Raw genomic sequence first — 21,798 nt, 5'->3', positions numbered from 1 at the left:
TACTACTTAAATATTAGTGTCAATGTGGAATCAGAAACCATAGTTAATACGAATAACTTTGAAAAACTCAGTTTTAGTGAATATTTTACTCATGCATGTCTGTATAACAATATGCATTGCTCCTTTGGAAAATATAGTCTGAGTTATATAGATTGTGGTGGGTAAGAAAATGCACCATTTAGATCTTCTCTGTAGGGAATATGATTGACTCATAGCACCTGCAACTGTCCTTCTGGAACTACCATCATGTTTGTACCGAGGTCACGCTTCCCATGGCTGCTCCCAGCCAGGGGCTGCACATAAGAGAAGTACTAAGGCAATCCCACCCCACTGAGATGCAGACCTCCTTAAACTGGTGAGTTTGACTCCAGAACTTGACATTGGTCTAGTTGAAACATTCCAGGGACTGCTGCAGTCTAGAACTCTTCTTACCCCATGCACTTTCCTTCTTCCCTCCTTCTTCGGTGTCAGACCTGCATTGTGGTTCAAAGGCTGTCTCTGCCTTCTCTGGCTCTCTCCCTTTATCCTTCACAGGTATTCCCATCAGCAGCTTTCTTGAATGTCTGCTGTGATCTTAGCACCTACTTTACAGAGGACTAGAACAAATACACACATCTCCAAAGGTTGACACATTTCATTGTAAAATACCAAAAGCTCACTTTTGTAAATATCACCACTGATCCCATTGGAAAAGTTGTAAGTATTGTGAAGTTGTCAGGCAAAAAGTAGAGGATATACATTTTCCAAAATTCTAATTTTCATTCAAAAACTTAAATTGCATCATTAGCAACATAATTGCCAGTTGTTTTCCTTGAAATGGCAGGCTTACTCCATTCAATGATGTAAAAATCTCTACCAAACTGCCAGTCTGAATAACCATAGCTTACCAGTCAGTGGCTCTTTCAAGTAAAAGTAGCACTCTAAACAAATAGCAGCTAGTTCAGCTCGCAACTCAGAAAATCAGACAAGGAATTTTTCTTGAGAAACTCATTGTACTGCAGAATGCAGCAGAAGTGCCTTTCATCCATCTGGTCCATTTCATCATGCAGAATATTTAAAAGACTTGTAGTCAATGGTTAAGATCTAAAAAACTCATATGTTTTTACTGCTTCATAAAGGACATTTGTAAGTGGAATGAGCGCTATGTTTCCTGCAAGTGCATGGCAGTGAAAAATACAATGACTGCTAATGGTGTTTATTGCCATTGATGTGATTCATGCTCTGACCCCAGTCATTTCACCGACCACTGGTTTTGCTCCATCAGTGCACATGACAACACAGTGGGAAACCAAATGACTCCCTAATATTAATATAAAACTAGTTTTGGCCTCACAGACCCTCTGAAAATTCTTAGGAACACCCAGGGGTTCACGTGCCATATTTTGAGAACCATTTCATGAAGAAATCAAACACTGATTGAACACTCCATGAGTACAGTACATCTTTGTAGGGCCTGAGGATGACTATCACAAAGTGCATACCCTTGAAGAGCCCTAGATTTTCTAAAGGAGACACAGGTTATTAAATAGTTGGATTAGAGTTAGTGGACTGTGCTACAGGGGCAGAGAGAAAGGACATCATGGTTCTGTCTGTAAGGCTCAGAGGTGACCACAGCCGGGAGGTGATTCTTGAGGCAAGATTTGAAGACTGAGAAACGGCTTGACCCCAAATACAGGAGGTAGATATTCTTGGAGGAAGGAACAAATAACTATAAAAATATGGCAGTGCGTGGTGTGCTTATACTACTATCTATCTAAAAAACAGTAAAAAATATCATGTAACTATGCCAAAGTTTCCAAAAGGTTTTGGTTATTCTTTTTAGAAGTTTGATGTCCACGTTATCACCCAATGTAAGGAGACCACTGGATGGCACCGCACCTCCATGTCAGCTGCACCACAGACACAGCCTTTCATTGTGGCCCGTACATTTTTCCTCCTGGTGGCCACATCTTTATCATTTCTGGGAACATCATTTTTGTTTTATTTCCTCTTGTTTTTGTTTCAGTGTTTTCATAGGACCAAAGAATAAGACAAGTCTGAATATTTCCCTGGGTATAACAGAACTGTGGATGATGTCATCATCAATTGAGAATTATATTGCCTTTATATTTATGAAGCTCAAATGCCCGCATTCTTTTGAAACTCAGACCTGGTGTATTTAATATGTGTAAAACCGTGAGTCTTGACATCCAGGCGGTTGTATTTCCAAACATGCTTATGATTTGCTAAGCCATAAAGAAACTGGATACTGCAGGTCAGAAGCCTGCAGTGCAAATAAATGTATTGGTGTGGCATATATTGAATGTTTATTTATGTAAACCCGAGATGGCTAGGGATAGGCAATCTCTTAGTTCATCCAACAAATCACTATGATTCAGATGTTTCCTAACAACCACCTGGGGGAGGAGTGCAGTCTTCTCATTTAATCTTAATCACTGGCAATCAGAGACATTTCACAACTGGGAAATATCACACAAATTATTAGAAGAGCAATCAGAAAATATAATAAAGGATAGAAAGAAACATAGTCTTTCCTGTGACAGGGATTTACGCACACTCAGAGTGTTTAAAGGTGTTTTCATGTCACCCTCCCAGGCCATCGAGTTTAAATCCAAATTCTTTTTAGCTAAAGGCTGTATGGAACCATAGGCTCTTATAGTCCAAGTTTTTACACAAACGAAACGAATGGATTTTAACTCTGGGCTCAGGCTCACTTTGTCCATCTCTTCAATATTTGCTGCCTAGGTGGAAGTTTTAGCTTTGCATATTCTCTTTATAAACCTGTATGTATTTCTAAGCCAAGGAGTTCCCAAGTGTTGTGTCACCCTAGCTTTTTTGTAAGAGCAGATCAGACATGATAACTAGAAGGATTTATTTCTTGAGCTCTCATCCTTGAATTTCTGGGGCCTAGGATGTTCTTTTTGTTCCTCTCTGTGGTATAAGTATTTTTATACAAATTATATTAAGATCAACAACAACCATAGGCAATACATGGGGAGGAGAAATGAAGGCAGTCTAAGAGTATAGGAAAAAGTGTATGAAAAGGAGAAAAAATGTAGAGAAACACAGTGCTGTAACAAGAGCTCCCCAAATCTCAGTGGTTTAATGCTATGGTCAGAATGTTTGTGTTCCCCAAAATTCAAACATTGAAACCTAATCACCAGTGTGATTTTATTAGGATGTGGGGCATTTGAAAGGTGATAAGATCAGGTGATAGGATTAGTGCCCTTATAAAAGAGGCCCCAGAGAGGTGCCTTGCCCCTTCCACCATGTGGGGAAACAGCTAGACGGTGTGAACCAGAAAGCAGCCTTCGCCAGACACAAAATCTGCTTGATACTGGCCGTCCCAGTATCCAGAACTGTGAGAAATAAATATCTGTAGCTTATGAGTTGCCTGATTTATGGTATTCTGTTACTGTAGTCCACATGGACTAAAACGCTTAATAAATTAAAAGTTTGTTTCCCTCACATGCCATTGTGAGTTGGTGGCAATGATGGTGGTGGTGGTAGTGGTGGTGTCCTGTTCCACGTACTCAGGGACCCACAATCCCTCTACCAAGTGGCTTCACCATATCCCAGGGCTCTGGAATCTACCACTGGATTCTGTGTCTCCAGAAGTCAAGAGAAGGAAGAGTTGAAGAATTGCTTACAAGGTTTGGGGGTCCAGGCTTCAATATGGTATAGCTCATTTTGTTCATATTCTATTGGGCAGATCTAGGTTGCATGAACCACAAGTAACCGCAGGAAAGCTTAGGAAATATGGTCTGGTTGTATGCCCTGGGGGAAACAGAACCAGAATTTGGTGAACACATTGCATTTTCCTGGCCATCTACATCAATTTGTTCTTAGTGATAGTTGTCAGCTTTATGGGTACTTTGAATGTAGACAACACTCAAATCTGTCCTAGTAGGCATGTATTTATCATTTTGTTTATTCACTCAACAAATATTATTGAACCTCCACTATGAGCAGGACTTTGGGCAAGGCACTCAGTATATAACACTGAGCAGAGAATAGAACACAGAAATAACACAGTTCCTGCCTTCAGGAGTTTACAGTGTCCTACTAACTGACACAGCTATTGTCTTTCTCATCAGCTTTCTTAATTCATCCCTAAGCTGCTGACAGTATGGGAATAAGAAAGGAGAGAAAGACAAGCAATTATCCTAATTTACTATCCCAGAGGTGGCTCCTGCAATAAGCATGTATATCAATTTATCCACTATAGCAGTCTTAGAGACAAAACCGAGGAATATGTGATTTATATCTTATAGTGCTTTATATTTTTAAAAGTTCTTACCCATACTGGTGAAGAGGAGTTAAAATTAGCTTTGTGACTTTGAGCAAATGACTTGAACACTCAAGGTTAATTCCTGATCTACAAAATGGAAATAATACTAGAATCTACCTCTTAGAGTGATTGCAAGGATCAAATAAAATTAAATGAATAAACTGCTGAGCAGAATGCTTAATTTACAATAATTTTAAAAAGTGATATTAACTAGTGCTGTCATTACTATTTGACCTGAAAAATGAAAGGTAGCAGAATACACCACCCCAAAATATAACCTACCTCGTCATAAGGGTTATTTTGAGCTGAAGGCAATTGAGAAGAAGCAGGTATCAGAAAAGTTCTTTGCCCTTTTCCTATTTGCATAAAAACAGGACATAAATCTGCAAAGTTGTTTGTCCAAACAGCTCCCTCAGAAAGGACAGAGTTTGTTCATTATCAATGATAACTTTAGACCCTGATTGGCCTAGAGACTGCACCAGAGGAATCTACATCACAAAGTTTTCTAACTGGCCTTTATCTACTAACAGTTTCCCATATACCGTAGACCCTTAAACAATGTGGGGGTTAGGGGCACTGCCCCCTCCTTCCACTCCAGTTGAAAATCCATGTGTAACTTTTTCTTTCTCTCTTTCTCTCTTTCCTTTCTTTCTTTCTGCCGTCTCTCCCTCCCTCCCTTCTTTCCTTCCTTCCTTCCTTCTTTCCTTCTTTTCTTCTTTCTTTTCTTTTCTTTCTTTCTTTTCTTCCTTTCTTTTCTTCCTTTCTTCCTTCCTTTCTTCCCTTCTTCATTTCTTTTTCTGGAGACAGGGTTTCTCTCTGTTGCCCAGGCTGGAGTGCAATGGTGTGAACATGGCTCACTGCAGCTTCAACCTCCTGGGCTCAAGTGATCCTCCCACCTCAGCCTTTCCAGTAGCTGGAACTATACGTGCACACCACCACACCTAGCTAATTTCTGTATTTTTTTTTCAGAGATGGGGTTTTGTCGTGTTATACAGACTGATCTTAAACTCCTGGGCTCAAATGGTCCACCCACCTTGGCCTCCCAAAGTGCTGGGATTACAGGTGTGAGCCACTGCACCTGGCCTTTGTATAACTTGACTCTCCAAAAACTTAACTACTATTAACCTACTGTTGAAAGCCTTACCAATAACACAGTCAATTAACACATATTCTGTATGTAATATGTATTATATACTGTATTTTTACAATAAGTAAGCTAAAGATATAAAATATTAAGAAAATCATAAGGAAGAGAAAATATATTTACTATTATTAATTGGAAGTAGATGATCATAAAGGTTTTCATTCTCATCATCTTCACATTGAGCAGGTCGAGGAGGAGGAGGAAGAGGTGGGGTTGGTCTTGCTTTCTCACGGGTGGCAGACACAGAAGAAAATCCGTGTATAAGTAGACCCACAAAATTCAGACTGTGTTGTTCAAGGGTCAACTGTGTTCACTTTCCTACATTTCCTGCCCCTAGAGATTCAAGGTCCTTTTCCTTTGTCTTGTCACTTCTCAAAAAATATGTTGTTTTTCGGTGAAGATGGCATGTAAGCTGGAATTCTAAGCTACCTCTTTGAGAAATATTTTTTATCTGAGTAGTCTCCCCCATATATATAAAACTCACATGTTAGTAAACATGTTTGTTTTTTTTTCTTGTTAATATGTTCTACGTTATAGAGATCTAAGCTAGGAACTCAGAAGGTTACAGGGAAAATTATTTTTTCCTCCCCCACATAAACAGTCCTGTGACATAGGTTTCTATTTTACTGTATTAACTATTTAGAATGTTACTATCCAGGCTTTTTTTTTTTTTTTTTTTTTTTTTTTTTTTTTTGCCAATGAGAAAAACTATAGTTCAGAGAATGAAGTTTCTAGGAAGAAGCTGTACAGCTTAGAAATGACAGTGTCAGGGTTGGTTACTGTGGTTGTGTCCTTCCATTCATTCCGATTCTTTGCAGGGCCTACAAGGTATAGAATACTTTTGAGAACCATTTGTTTTCTTTTATTAAAAATAAACTGGGCTAATGAAATGGAAAGATAAGTAGTACTTCCTCTGGGTAACCAGCCATGACAGTTTTTACAAGCATGACATTTTTCAGTTCAGGCAGCACATAAAGCATCTACATATTGCTGTCTTTCCACAGAGGTTGCTATAGTTTGTGGATGGTGTGGGAAGAGAAGAGTGGGTGTAAGATTTGGGGTGCCTGAGTTCTAATATTTGTTCTACAGGTGGTCAGCTGTATGACTTGAAATATATCACTTCACCTTTCAGCCTTTCAGAACTTTGTTTTTTTTTTAATCTAGAAAATAGATATCTGGAACATTGTGTAATTACTAAGCACTCCATCAGTGTCGCATACGCAGAGTAGCTGGTGAATAAGAAAACATAGAAGACAGCTTTTGGAAATTAAAAGTGAAATGTAAGTCATCTTTAGATCTAGTCTTCTGAGCCTGAGTCCTCTGATGCTAAGACACTCTGCTGTTTGAGGAGTTTAAAGCCTTCAGTGTCCCTAGAAAGTAAGTAGAGTCTAAATAGTCTCTGTTGCCATGGTAGAGAAAATTCTGAAGATAAAAATTGTGTCTATATTGAGGGCTAATTATGAACAAAGATTCATATTCTACAGTGTTCTCTGTGCTGCCACAGAAACAGACATGGTGTTAGCAAGTCCTTGAATAAACTTTTATAACCAATTAATTTGTTATTCTCTAACAATGTCTCTGTGGTCATCATAAAGGATTTTACTTGATTTAGTATAAACACCAGGGAATAGCATTTTTTTTTAATTCCCAAACCTTTATTAATGTGTATGTTCATAATATACATTCTGAGACGGGATCTTGCTCTGTCACCCAGGCTGGAGTGCAGTGGTGCGATCATGGCTCACTACAGCCTCAACCTCCTGGGCTCAAGCTATCCTCTCGTCTCAGCTTCCAAAGTAGCTAGGACCACAGGGATGCACCACTATGCCTGGCTAATTTTTTAAATTTTTTGTAGAGACAGGATATCTCTATGTTCCCTAGGCTAGTCTTGAATTCCTGGCCTCAAGTGATCCTCCCACTTCGGCCCCCAAAGTTCTGGGATTGTAGGAGTGAGCCACCATGCCCAACCTATTAATGTATATTTTTAAAAGAAAGAATATTACTGATTCTAAGAATATAGTGGAAATTCCATGTTGTCTTATTGAAATGATATAGTTGCATTTTAGTTAGAATGCTACAATTCAATTCGAGTTTATAGTGTCTTTTATTCTGCAAAATCAAGTTGGCAAAAAATTGCTGGTTAGTCTAGAGACATTATGTATAAAAATAGTTGATAACAATTCAACTATAAGATTTGTCTAGAAAATTAAAAAGTTACATGTTTATCTCATTATTAATCTTTCAACCAGTTTATTTTCACTTGTGAAGAAACATAGGCATAGCCAAGTCTATGACTAGTTGATCACAGGGAGGAGGGCAAAGGACTAGGTTGGCCTCATACCTGAACTACACTCTTTCCACCAACTGGATTTGGTACATTCATCTTGATTTTGCTTTGGTTTGAAAAAACTTCTATGAAGGATTTTATTGTCAGAGTATCAACAGAGAGATAGTGAATGTTACTGGGATAAATATAAACTAATATAAGCTACATAACTGACTTCATCTCTGAATCTCAGTTTCCTATTTTGTAAAACATCTAAGACAGAAATCCTTACCTTTAGGAGAGTCATGGGACTTAAATGAGACAGGAGCCATGAAGTACTTGGGATTTAGTTGGCTTCAATAATCATCGATTCCTTTCCTCCCTAATGATATTAGCTTCCATTAGTTGTACACATTCTGTGTCATAATCTGTGCTTAAACTCTTAACATGAATCATCTCATTAATTGCTCAAAACATGAGGAAGCTGAAGCTTTGGGAAATTAAATTAAGTTCCAGGTCACCAGGTTGGTAAGTGTCAGAGAGAGTTTTCTAATTTAGATGTCCCTGACACTGAAGACCATGTTCTTGATCATCATGTGTATTTACTTTCTGTTGTGTCTTTAACAAATTACCATAGACTTAGTGGCTTCAATGACACAAATGTATTTTCTCATGGTTTTGGAAGTCAGCAACCCAAAATAAGTTTCAGTGAGTTAAAATCAAGGTGTTGGCAGAGACGATTCCTTCTGGAGGCTGCAGGATAGACTCCATTTCTTGCCTTATCCTGTTTTTGGAGGCCGCCTGCATCCTTCTCTCCTGGCCCTCTCCTCCATCCTCAGACAGTGGTGCACTTTGCTTCCATTGTCACATTGCCTTCTTCTGTGATCAAATCTTCTGCCTCCCTCTTTCAGCACGCTCGTGACTATATTTGCTATATCCATTCTTAAATTGTTACCACCATTGTTGCTACCTGTATGCTATTACTCTCTGCTATTTACAGACTATATATGATCATATTTCTCTAGGTAACTTCCCAGGAGTAAAATCTTGAACTTACTCTTGTCCAACTCTTTGTAGAAGCTCAGCTGCAAAAGCAGTATTTTTGAAAAAATTTCAGAAAGATATTCAATTCCTACACTTCTCAAGTTACTTTAAAATCAATTCCCAGATTAAGCAGATTAGTAGAAGGCGTTGCATAAATGGACTTGCTCCTTTGCCCCTCTGTAGAATTGCTTAACTGTATTGTGCTTTGATATTACATAATTGGCCTACATTGAAGGACAGTGTAAGAAACAGCCCAGGTAACGTAGCCTAGGCCAAGTGTTGGTTATCAGAATTTAGTTGATAACCAACTCTTTCTTTGTACTTAGGGCTTGGGGTTAATCAGGAACCGGCATTCATATTTTTCCCTACTTTGAGGACTCAGCTCTCTACTATGAAGGTACTGCCTTTCAAGAGCCTCTATTTGCCATAGAATGACAAAATCCTACTTTTCCTCCCCAGAACAGAGCAGCATGTGTTCTTACAGGTGGCCACAGCATATTCATCACATTTGCAATCTTCACATCGGCTCTCTGTTATATTGCCAGGATTGATTCTTGAATTCCTTTTTCTGATTTCTTTAAGGCTCTTGGCATCATCTTGGTCCATTTGGCTCAGTTGGTTTTGCCCCCACCACATCTGCTGGTATGATCACATTCATTCGTTTAGCATCAAATAAATAGGCTCAGTACCTGGAGATCATGCTCAATTTCATTTATAATTTTGTATCATTTGATTCAAGAGGCTGTTGGCATTTTTCTGGAACTTAAATTTTTTCATCAATATTTCTTTTTTTTCCTAAGAGTTTATGTTGTTTCTTTGAGGAGGAAAAAAATGTCTGTGAATCAGAGTGTGGAGATTCAATCTGTAGCTTACTGATTTTTAAGGGTGATTCTGGGAATCTCCTTATCTTCCTGTTGCTTCTTACCTGTGTAACTAACTCATGGCTGTTATAAGGACTTGTGCTTGTGTCGTATTTTCTAGATTTCAGGGCTTTGGAAGGGAGGCATGATATTAATAGTGAGATAACTATTTGTATAGAGATGGTAAGCTGGCCTATCAAAAAAAAAAGCTACAAAGTCTGAAGTAGTTTTGGCTGGAAAAAACGTTCATGAGAGATGCCCAGGGGTTGAGGATTACCCATTTCTGAGAATAGTTACACATTATGGCCCAACTCCCTTGAGAAGAAGACAAGATGGAAGTGATCCAGGGACAGATTGCATCCAACTAAGTTGTCTGAGTCCCAAGTTATGTTTGAGAGAGGTCATTTTGAATCTATATATTTATAATAGGCTTGATTCCTATCAGTCTAGGAGCAATAGATGCATCTGAAGAAGAGAGAATGTTCTGTGTTGATTCCCAAATCTATCAAGTTCTATGCTCTTACTACATTTATGATAGAAATATATTTCAGCTTGATGTTTTTAAAGCTATGAATAGTAATGGCATGATTATGTGATGAGGGATACTCTTTGAATCCCTTGAGGTATGTTTGTTTGAACAAAGTTCATTCACATTCACTATCATGATACTGAAATAATGACAGAATAAAGAACATTCATCTAGCTGTGCATTTAGATTTAATGGCAGTTTTAGTGTAGCTAAATTTTCTAGGAGGCATTTCTCATCTTTTGTTCAATTTCTTAATGAGCTGTGAAACACTTGCGGTTTTGTCTCCTTTTGGGGTAAAAAGAGGCAGTGGAAAGATGAGCTAGAAAAAAAGGAAATGTCTGAATAATATGGATCAACAAGATGCTGGTTTACAATTTTTTACTTCAATAAAACTATTAACTACTTTATAAAAATTTTTTTTTATTTTTACTAAAAAAATATAATCTGAAAGTTTCTGTCAATAGTGGCCAACAACTTAGATATATAGTTTTAGAAGATGATCTTAAAAAGAAGCAAATTTGGCTGGGCGAGGTGGCTCACACCTGTAATCCCAGCACTTTGGTAGGCCGAGGCAGGGAGATCAGGAGTTTGAGACCAGCCTGGCCAATATGGTGAAACCCGTCTCTATTAAAAATACAAAAATTATTCGGGCATGGTGGTGCGCACCTGTAATCCCAGCTACTCAGGAGGCTGAGGCAGAAGAATTGCTTGAACCCGGGAGGCGGAGGTTGCAGTGAGTCGAGATCGCGCCACTACATTCCAGCCTGGGCACCAGAGGGAGACTCTGTCTCAAAAAAAAGACAAAAACCAACAACAAAAAAACAAGTAAACTTGAGGAAAACACATCATTAAAAATGTTAAAGGGACTGGGGTAAGTTTGTTTGGTGAAGACCAGCTTGAAAGAGCTGCTATTAGAAGAGAAAAAAGTTTTGGAGTATTGAAGAAGGAGGATTTAGGAGGAGGGAGTAGGAGTATGTGCGGTATGATTGATAAAGGGCTTTACATTCAATGTTCAAGAATAACTAAAAGATCTTAAGTTATCCTGAGAGGGAGGGGTTCCTTAAAAGGGTGAAATGTAATTATTGAAGTAATGACTGATTTTTTTCCCCTTATTGAATATGTTCCAACACAGTCTTGATTTCCCAACTGTGCGTTAATAAACTGTGATCCAGCTGTAGGCCATGAAATGGGCAAGGTGGTACTTCTTAATTTCAAGACAATGGTAATCAGGAACAGAACCTTAGGGGTTAGACAGCCCTGCTTCTCCCATTTACCTTAGACAATTTACTTAAGCTCTCTGAAACAGTTTCTTCATCTGTAACATCAATTTAATAATACCTGTCTCACAGTGTGTGTTAAAGGGAGGTTCTCAGGATTAAGTGACAAAAGGTGTGTAAGTTGCCTAACATATAATAAGTACTCAAATTATTGTAGTTCCTACTGTGTTTATTACTGTTGTTTCTAAGCATCTAAGTAAAATCATTGTTCTGTAGAATATCTTAGTGGTATGTGGTGAGATGAAATATTGGAGGTATTAAATAAATGTTAAATAATGATTAAAAGTGCAGTGTATGAACAAAAGGTCCATAGGAAAAGTGTGACTCAAAGGCAAACCTTTCAAGAATGCTGACCGGACGCAAGCACATTTTTGGCTGCAGCAAGCAGAGCAAATATGCCCCAAGATCACAGCCCATCAATGGGTTCTTGGAGCCAAAGTTCTGGAAACCAACCACCTCCAGCCCAGGTCAGCTAAATCATCCCAGATTTGTGAGGTGCCAGCAGTGAGGGCAGGTAGGTGCTCTCCAAGTCAGGAAATGTGAATCAGAAAAAGGATGTGATCCTGGCAGGGAACACCCTCATTCTGATGATCACTGGTAGTGTTTATTTTGAACAAGAATAATCCAGGTACCTGCTCATACATGATAATACACAACCTGATGCTATGAGAGAATAGTTCTGGACAGGTAGGCAGGAGCCCCATCTAGCTTAATTTTGCTCCTGATGTGCTAGAAAAGTATGGCAAGATAAACACACTCATAAACTCTTGGAGCCTCAGTTCCTTCTACTAAGAAAAAGGATTGAACCAGAGGACCTTGAGGTTTCTTCAGCTTATTATTTTTCTCTGTGACAGCACATTTGTGATTCATGCATTTTTATTAGAGATTTATACCTTATTAATGATTTTAAAAAGCATAATTCATTTTCCCCCTTTTTCATTGGTTGACCCAGATGAGCATCAAACGTATGAATAGGAGATTCACCATACAGGTTTCCAAATTAAGTGAATATTGGCTAGTGAGTAAATAGAGTTCAAAAAATGAGTATGCAGGATTCAAATTTATAATTTCATTCACATTTATATAGGGAATATTTTCCAAAAAGGTAGACATATATGGTTAGTGAATATGGTCAGGCTGAGTGAAAATATCTACATATGGCTAGCTCAGAAAAGCTGAGGAAAACTACAAATTTTGAAAACCAGAGGTGACAATGATATATTAATTTGTCCCAGGTTGTTTACTGAGGATATAAAATCTTTTCTCTTTAATAGAGAAAAGTTTTTTATTTTTATTTTCATTAAAAATTGAGTAAATATTTCAGGTGAAAATTTGAGTGTACTGTCAGATGACTTGATCTCAAACAAAATATAGGATGAAAAGCAGGCATTGATATTGTTTAGAGGGGTGTCCCAAGGTTGATCTTAGCTGCATTTTCTCTCCCCCACAGATGGAATTGCTAAACAATCTCATGGAATACTTTACATCTCTGCAATGCCTTCCACTAGCTTTGGAGAATGTCTCAAAGGGAAATATGTTCAGTACTTTATATTTCATTTATTTCTTCTTGTAAGAATCACAGGTTTCTGAGAACTTGTGAGAGTTGCCTTCCATATATTCCTCAGCATTGCATGTAATACTTGATGTTTCTCTTATTTTCAAATGGGGGATATGATGCTTACATGCACACTATTTTGGGTCATTAAAGTGGCATAATGGTAGCCAAGGCTCCTTCTAGATTAGTATGAAGCATTCAGGCAGAAAAAGATGCTGTTTTTTGCATATCTCATAGATAATTCACTCTATCTTAAGAAACAGAACACAATGATTGGGCTAATCTCTTGTTTAGATTTTCTTTGGTCATGTATTATCTAGAATTAAGAAAATAAAGACCTATGTTCACCACCCTCTTATCTCCCCAACATCCCCAGACTGTGGAATGTTGGGATTCGTACTGTGAATGCTCTGAAAATCAATTATTGTCAGATTTTGTTTTCAGGGCTGCCAGACAATATTTTGGCTCAACTTCAGTCCATTTGGAACACAGCTGTTAAGTTGTTGACAAAAACTAAGGAAATATGAACATGTTCCACCCTTTCAAAAAAAATTGCATTTGCTGGCAACCAACTCAGATGGATTTGAAATTTTCTTATTGGAGAGCAAGTCAGTATCACTCTCTGGCATCCTCTTGGGCTGGTCTGGTCATTCTTGTGTTCCAACACATATGGCCCCTTCACTCACCACTTGGGATTTCAGAATTTACTTTTGATCATGAACTTGAGCTTTAAGTTACTGTGTTAATAACTGTCCAAAACTTTAAGTTTCCCTGGGATTTAGTGTCTCATTGATTTCTCCACATCTCCAGGTTCATTTTTAAAAAAGGCTTTAATGGTGAGTCAGCACTGATTTATTTCTAAAGAATTAGTGGTTATATTATACTGCATTTTTTTCTTTGCAAGTAATAGAAAAATACTATTCAATTAAATAATAAATAGTATGCTGCCCTTTATCTAAGAAAATTGGGAATTATATATATGTATGTAAGTGTATATATATATATATATATTTGTTCACATTAAGAATAAAACCAATAGAAAGATAAAGCACAGAAGTGTTAAAACTTGATCTATCATGGGAAGGAGATAACAGGGCAGAGGGAACAGGAATAGAAACTAGACTTCTTTGAGTATATATTGTTTCTTGATTTGTCTTTGGAATTATGTAGGTTTTCACCTAATAACAAAACAGAATAAAATACATACAAAAAGAATTTCTAAAAATGTTTTAAAAGGAAAGAAAATAAATTTAACCATGTACCCAATAGAACTTTATGTGATGGTGAAAATGTTCTATATCTCCACCATTTAATAGTAGCCTCTAGCTACATATGGCTAGTGGACACTTACAATGCAGCTGGTATGCTGAGAAACTTAATTTTAAGTTATAGTTAAGTAACTTAAATTATATTTTTACTAGCCATATGTGGCTAATGACTACCATACTAGACAGCACAGAAACAGAATAGTCACATAGGAAGGAACTACTCCAGGTGATTTTAAAATTCAGGAATTTGATTGTATATCCCTCAGACAAAAAGAACTTAAAATGACAAAAAGAACTTAAAAATAATATTAAATGATTTTAAGTTATAATACTTTTGAAAGTAATATTGTTATTGTTATTCTGAGTCTGTTAGTCTATACTGTGAGATATTTAATAAATCAAATAAGTAATCATGTCCATGTCCTTGAGAACTGAGATTTTTGGCATGATTGTAAGAAGATACAGATTGAAGGTTGATAAGGTTGATTTTTTTTGTTTTTTTGTAGAGACTGTGTTGCCCAGGTTTGTCTCAAACCCCTGGACTCAAGCAATCTTCCCACTTCAGCCTCCCAAAGTTCTGACATTACAGGCCTGAGCCCCTCTACCTGGCCAAAAATTTTTGAGGCTTCTGTATGAATTTGTTATATATGTGTTCTTAAGAAAATAATTTCCAACTCTGTTCAATGAATAGCCCTAGAAACAATGACTAACCCATTAGCAAGTACAACCCTAATGCTCAGATTATGGTTTCTAAATGCCTTTTGTCAGTAAAAGGAACCAGGACTCATTGGAGAAATGGATAATTCAGCATCTGGGGCAGATAATTTATAAGATAAATCTGAAACATCTTGCCATAATTTAAAATAGGGATGCTTTCAAAGACTAGTAGGATTGTGCCAAAAAGAATCAGACACAATTTGGAAAAACTTCTACTGAACAAAGATGGAAAAATGTGTGTGCCATATGAATAACAAGGACAATTGATTAAAAACTTCAAAAACTTTATATCATAGGTTTATACTGATACTTTAAAAGTTTAGATATCTTTTAAGGATGCTAGAGAACAAACTCATTATGATAAGCTAAATCATCAAGCAATTATTCTGTCTTTCCTGTATGAACTGTACCGCAGGGTGAGCAAAGATAATTTCTCTTTGTAACACTGTTCTATCTAATAAATAAAGAAGTAATAATGAAATAAGAATATTACTATCTTCTAGCTCTTGAGATATTATTATTAATAGATCTGGGCAATGATCATTAATGAATAAATACACCTCAAAATGTGACAGAAGTACCCTATGATGAATATGCACTGCTTCTTTGTTGGTTTTCTTTTGTTTTATTTGCTGTAATAACCCCCTAATGAAAATTATATATATATACATATATATATGTATATACACACACACACATTTTTTCATATATTTTTATTTTATGAGAACTTATATACTACATGTATACATATATACATATTTTGTATACATAAAATATGTATACTTATATGCATGTATGTATATAAGTTGTCTCATAAAATAAAAATATATGATCAAGAAAACAAAAACCTACATCTGATCAAGCCTTTAGATTTAACTACCAATTTACAGAAACTAGAAGGAAAAGAAGACCTGATAAAGGATTCCATAGGTGGGTAATTAATGAAATCTGACTGTGGCATTCCATAGGAAGGATCAGCAACTATGCCCTGTGGGCCAGATTTGGTTCCTCACGTATTTTTGTTAATGCTGTTTTATTGCAACACAGTCTTGCTCATTTGTTTACATATTGTTTATGCTGTTTTATGATTGAACAACAAAGTTCAATAGTTGAAACAGAGCTCATATGACTCTCAAAACATAAAATATTTACTATCTGGCCCTATATAGAAAAAGTTTGCTAACCTCTACTTAACATGACAAAATTACCTGATTTTATCAATAATAATAACAACAAAATACTTAAAGAAAAAAACTGGAGAAATATTTATAGAATGATGACGGGGAAACCTATAGACCTAGTGCCACTTAAAGAGTCTTGCCAGCCAATCACAATATATGGACGTTATTTGGATCTTGATTTAAACAAATATATTTTAAAGCAACTTTTAAGAAAATCAGAAAAATCTAAATATTGCTTGGACATCGAAGACTTTAAGAAATTATAGGTGTTTTTTAAAGCTATGATATTAAAGTTATATTTTTAAGAGCTCTAATCTCTTAGGTGTTTATTCTGAAATGTTTTCAGAAGAAATGATATGATCGATGTTCAGGATTTACTTTAAAATAGTCCAGGGTATAGGGAATGGGTAGAAATAGAGATGAAACAAGAATGACCATATATTGGTATTTTTGAAAGTGGTAACAGATAAATTGGATTAATTATACTGTTTCTCTACTTTCACATATGTTTGAATATTTCCATAGTAAGAAAAAAATTTAAATGTCTTTTTGCATGGAACTTACATTTTAATAGAAGAGAATGAAGTAATGAAGTAACTAAATGTAGAGTTTACAGAGTTGGAGGAGAAAAGGATACGAGGTGTTGACAGGAGATGTTGAAACTTTTGAGAGTGACATGGACTGTGTGGTATCTAAGCCATACACAGTACCTCTAGGTCTGGAGATGAAGCTGGCTTCCTGAAGAGCACATGGGAAAACTGAGCAGCCTGCACTCAAGAGCCTGACTTCCTGGGTCGAAATCCTAACTCTGCCACTTATTAGTTGCACTACTCGGGTTAGTTACTTAGCCTCTCTCTGCTTCAGTTTCCTCATCGTGTATAAGCATTTGATAAATACTAAAATATATATATATATAAATATGGGGATTGATGCTGAAAGTCTTTTAAAAATTAACAGCTTTCTTACCAGTACAGTGAGTTTTCAATATTCTAAAACAGTGGTTCTCAAATTTTAATGCACATCAGAATCACTTAGCAGACTTGTTATAATACATGTTTCTGGGCCCTAACTGACTCTTCAACCCAGAGTTCTTATTTCAGTAAGTCTAGTGTAGAGCCTGACTTTGTCTACAAAACCTTCCCAAGTGATGATGATAATGCTGGTCTGGGGACCTGTAACTGTTTCATAAATAATGCCCTTATTCTGTTGCTGTCCATTTCAAAGGAAAAATAAATGCACTTGACTGTTTTTTGTTTTTTAAAGAAATCGTTTGCTAATCCAATATTCATACCACAGAGGAAATGACTTTCTTAGGTTTGTCCCAAATTGAGAGAGTTTGCGTTTTCTCTTCTTGCCTTTTATGACTGAATGGAAAGAAAACTGTGCTTATGAGGTAAAAATGACATACCAGCTGCAGATTATTTTTCCCATTCTTTTTTTAATTAAAAGAATTCAACATAGCCAGACAATTTCTCACCTACTCATCTCCATCTAAAACAAGACACCATCTGTTATGTATCCACTTAATCAGAACCATGACAAATTGGAGCACACTCAGGTCTCTGATACCATATACCACTCCCCAGGAGTTTCTGACTAGACCTTTGAAAGGTCCTGATCAGAGGCTGAGAGGACAGCTGGCCATTAGACTGCAGCTGGATTCAATCAGAGAAGATGCCCCCAAGGACTCCCACCAAATAAGCAGGGTCAAACAGCCTGGCCAGGATGAAGTTGGAAAATGAGTTACCTGGTGTCTGGGAGGATTCTGAGTTTGATTTACTTTTCAAGAAGGTTAAGTTGTCTTTCAAAGCCAGTCTTTTTTCTCTTTGTGTCCATCAAATATGAAGCAGGCATGTTGAAAGTTTTCAGCATGTCCCCAATCTGTGCCTGGGCTATCACTGGGGTGCTGCCTTGCAGACAAAATGCCTCCATACATGGAATGGAGGGTCTAATTTCTTTTCCTGCCGGTCTGAGGTGACCTGTAGACTGGAGCCAGATGATCCACACCACTTCAGAACTTCTCTCCAGCAGCTAGAAAGGTCTCTCATCTCTTTGCTGCTAACAATCCATTCGAGTTCAAGAGCCGAGAAAGCAGGTGGTCATTTGAAAGGAGAAGAAAAAAAAAATCAGAGAAAAGGAAACAGATAAAAAGCAATGTTGTAAGAAAAAGTGTAGTTGGAATTTGGAGACTGCAGTCAGGGGCAATGGGGTTAGTAACTGAAGTTTTAAGAAATATTTTAGGTGATTTTTTAAATGTAGGGTAGAGGGAATGAAGAATGAATATAAAGATACAGAAAAGAAAAGCTATGCAGATAATAACTGAAGCCTTAAAAGGAATTTTCAGGGTTAATGATCTGCTTCATGTCTCCACATACTTATCCATTAAAAAGTAAAAATTGTGTATATACTTTGAAACAGCTACATGAAAGGGGTTTCCACATTTTTCTTAGTAATCCATAAGTAATGTTGGGAAAAGAGGAATGTATGCTTAGTTTTGTAATGAATACAGTACATAGAACAAAATAAGCCTATAGGAATATATTTCTAGAATTCCAAAGAGAAATTGTTTATTTAAGGAGTAAGTAGGAGATAAAAAGTATTCAAAATGTTCTTAGCTCTTTACTTTTTTTTCTTTTATTCATTCATTTGGCAATTATTTATAAGAACCTGCTGTGTGCCAGGCACTTCAAAAAACCAGACATTTAGCAATGAATAGGAGAGAAATATTCTTCCTATCAACTTTTAGTAAGCCAAATAATACCTAAAAAATTTTGTTGAAATGTAGATTTCTGGATCCAAACCCAAGATTCTGACCCAATATATTTGTGAAAAGGCCCAGAAATACGTACTTTTAAATATTAACTTTGGTGATTCTGATGCAGGGAAATAGTCCTTGCAGGTGATCTCATGAAGTCTTTTAATGAAAAGAAAGTTTGTACATATGGCACTTCACTCCATTTGCCTTCTTTTCTACCAAAGAGGTCTAGCTGTAAGATGGTGTTATTAATTTATACTTCCCTCAGGAAGCCAGGTTTCTCCCCTTTGAAGAGGATATCGTAGCCAGACGATACTGCAGAAGAATATAAGTCATTTCTTTCTTAGCGTCTGAGGGTCAAATTGCTCCCAGTTCTCCAGAATACATCTTAGGGGCATTTTTGCCTTGCGGGGAACGTTTCCCATCTGAAAAAAGACCATAGGGATGCCAGCACCCCTAGTCATTTTCCGATGAGCATTAGTCCTAGAGCGTCCTCTATGGTCCTAATGCGTATTCCCTTCCAGAGTGCGTCACCACCCATGGGCCTCTGCTTACTGGATTAGTTGCGCTCACCGATGTAGCAGTCCTGCACCCCTTTTCCTGCCTTTCTTGACCACAGAGAAAGGGGTCTGGGCTGCTGGATTTTAGTGGTCCTTTACCAGCATGCCCAACATTGCCTTTGCGCTCAGGGGTGAGTCCTAGAGCTGGGCTGAGTTCCTGAGCATTTCCTAACAACCCAGCTGCCCCATCAAGATGCATTCCCGTAAACAACAGTTCTTATGCAAATTCATTTAGAGAGGGTGTGGGTAACCTTTTGAGTCAGGATTGAGATCGTCTTTTTGATTCTGTAAGCACTTTAAGGCTTGGCTGAGTGCAAACAGTTAGAACGTTTGAGTAGACCAATTATGAGGCAATTCTCCTAACTCTGCTTCCACAAGAGTCTCCCTGTCAATTACTGAATACCCATTGTGGTTTTTTTTTTCTTCTCAGTCACCTAGGAGGAACCATCTATCGTCCTGTTCTGAAGGGAGTTCCTCCTAGGTCTGGTCGGACTTTTGTATGGTAATTAAGATTTAAATCCCCTGTTAGGAAATCTGCTGGGTTAAGGGAATTATCAGCGGTTAGTGTTAAATTACCTCTTTCTAACAGAATAGCCCCATACTTTAAGATTTTTGATTTAGTAAGCTACTTTTTTGCTTTTTTGACCTAGAATAATTCTGAACTGGTGAGGTGTGCTCACAATGAGCTTCCTCTAAAAATTACTTTTCTACTTTCTTCTGTTATCAAAGCAGTTGCTGCTACAGATTGAAATGCATTTGGGCCATCCGTGGGTCACTGGGTTAAGGATTTTTGATAGGAAGACTACGGGTTGTCAGTGGTCCCAGCGTTTTCAGACACTCGTTTACACTGACAACAAGGTATTATTGGAGTATTATATGGTCACAGAGAAGAGCTTCAATGATCAATTATAGGTTTTAAATTTATCCTGGCTTTTAAAGGAATAGGGCACACTGGTTTTTTTTGTTTTTTTTTGTGTTACTATTGCTATCTTTCTTTCTCTCTTTGACTCCCTCTCTGTCTCTCTCTCTCTCCTCCCTGTCTCTCTGTCTCTCTCTCTGTCTGCCTCTACCTCTCTTAGCCATTTACAAACTTGGGGCCCTGGCAAGGGTGATGGGGAACGGGTCCCACATAACTGCCCATGTCGAGAGCTATATACCTAAATCGGTAGGGACACCAGGGACAAGTCTCCCTGGGTTTATATCCTAGATGCCTAAGGACGCAGCACAGAGCTTCCTTAGATCCCTTTGGAGATACAACTTGCTAGAGGAAATGAAAGTCTGAACCATTACTACCTAGGAAGCAGGGATCAGAGGAAGTAGATTCAGAGGTAAGGAGAATTTTGGGGCTACACTTTCAAGAAGGTCGTGGTCAGGACCCAGGTGGTATGGGTCAGAAGGAAAGGTAGGGTGCACGCATGGGCGACTGTTGAATAGAGACTTCTGGCTGTGCAATGGTCTCAACTGACTAATGCCGGGAGTTCGGGATGACAGCTTTCTGCCTCTAGTAGGCCCTCGGCTTCCCCAGGAAAATTGAAAGTGGAAGTTGGTTCTAGGTAGACAAATGCTCCCAACCCAGAAAGGTTGTTAGAAAGCCTTTCCCCAGGCAGCCTCACACCTGAGTCTCAAGTCCGGCGGCCACGCTAATCATTTTTAACTGGCCGACAGGTGCCCAGTATTTTCCTCCAATTCTAAGGAAGGATACGACAGAATAGCAAGTGAAACTGGTCCAATATTACTCACTGCTTTGGAGGTCCCATCTGGGTCGCCAAAATGTTACCAGGGGGACCTTGCTCCCAGAGCTCCCAAAGATGGTGATGGGCCACTTCCAAGATGGCGGCAAGCCTCGTGTTCTCTGACCTGGGGTTCTTGGCCTCACAGATTCCAAGGAATGGAATCTTGGGCCATGTAGTGAGTGTTATAGCTCTATTAGAAGCCGTGGGTCACAGAAGAGAACCATGGAACCCAGTGACTAGTGTTCAGCTTGATTAGGACAAACCTGGGCACTTATCTGTGCAGGAACAATGGCAAGTCTTTAGCCCGATCGGGAGCAGCAGTGGGCGCCTCACTGGATCAGGAGCACAGCGGACACCCTGACGGATCCAAAGGGATGGAAGTCAAGAGGTGTAACTGAAAGTTTTCTGACATATGGATTTTTTGTATTCCATATTTTGCTCTAAAAGCTATTTTTATTTGTCTTGTCATACTAAATCTGAATCAAAAGTAAAACATGGTGTTCCCTTTAGCTAATGACAGTCTGTACCTCTGCCTTTAACAATTAAGGCCCATCTTGAGTTCTTTAGGAAATCTTTGGTCAAAGCATGGTAGATCTTAGATTTTTGGTTCTTGGCCAG

General features: G+C 37.9%; 1 long non-coding RNA gene across 1 annotated transcript; it reads right to left on the bottom strand.

The window, feature by feature from the left end:
* Positions 1–10,434: 10,434 nt before the first annotated feature.
* On the bottom strand, positions 10,435–21,273 carry LOC129472681 (uncharacterized). The gene is made up of 5 exons (XR_008654013.1): positions 21,188–21,273; positions 18,982–19,202; positions 17,880–18,187; positions 10,801–10,918; positions 10,435–10,453 (listed from the first exon to the last, which is right to left on the bottom strand). It is a non-coding gene; the product is annotated as an uncharacterized lncRNA (long non-coding RNA).
* Between the last annotated feature and the right edge of the window lie 525 nt (positions 21,274–21,798).

This window comes from Symphalangus syndactylus, chromosome 22, assembly GCF_028878055.3.
Source record: "Symphalangus syndactylus isolate Jambi chromosome 22, NHGRI_mSymSyn1-v2.1_pri, whole genome shotgun sequence".
Lineage (NCBI taxonomy): Eukaryota > Metazoa > Chordata > Mammalia > Primates > Hylobatidae > Symphalangus > Symphalangus syndactylus.
This window is presented reverse-complemented; position numbering and strand designations above follow the sequence as displayed.